General features: G+C 68.9%; 1 pseudogene; it reads right to left on the bottom strand.

Moving 5' to 3' along the window:
- Positions 1-12: 12 nt before the first annotated feature.
- Positions 13-411, bottom strand: LOC104917275 (annotated as a pseudogene).
- Positions 412-415: the final 4 nt, after the last annotated feature.

The raw sequence follows: 415 nt of genomic DNA, 5'->3' as shown, positions 1-415 counted from the left end.
GCTTCTCGTAGCCTCGCTCCTTCTCCTTGCTCTCCTCTGCCGTCCACTGCTCCTCTTGAAGGCTTTGCCATCAGCCCCGGGGGCCGGAGAGGGGTCCTGGGGGGGTCGCTCCAGCAGCGGCGCAGCTCTGCTGCCGTGTAGAAGCCGGGAGGACAGGAGCGGGCGCTGCGGGGCGGCTCCTCCGGGGGGCACCGGGGCCCCGATCTGCAGCTTGGGCATGGAGTCGCGGAGGTTGTGCACGGCGCCCAGCATCAGGTCGATGACCTGGTCCTTCCCATCGACGATGTTCTTCAACCAGGGCTCCTCGCGCGGGTCGCCGTCCCCGACGTCCCTCTGTAGGATGAAGAGGAAGAGGAGGAAGACGGCGCCCACCAGGGCCACCTTCAGCGGGCTGTAGCGGCGGCGGAGCAGCCTC

The sequence above is a fragment of the Meleagris gallopavo genome, unplaced genomic scaffold, assembly GCF_000146605.3.
Source record: "Meleagris gallopavo isolate NT-WF06-2002-E0010 breed Aviagen turkey brand Nicholas breeding stock unplaced genomic scaffold, Turkey_5.1 ChrUn_random_7180001975420, whole genome shotgun sequence".
Lineage (NCBI taxonomy): Eukaryota > Metazoa > Chordata > Aves > Galliformes > Phasianidae > Meleagris > Meleagris gallopavo.
Note: the sequence above shows the minus strand (reverse complement) of the source record. Positions and strands in the feature narration are given on the sequence as shown.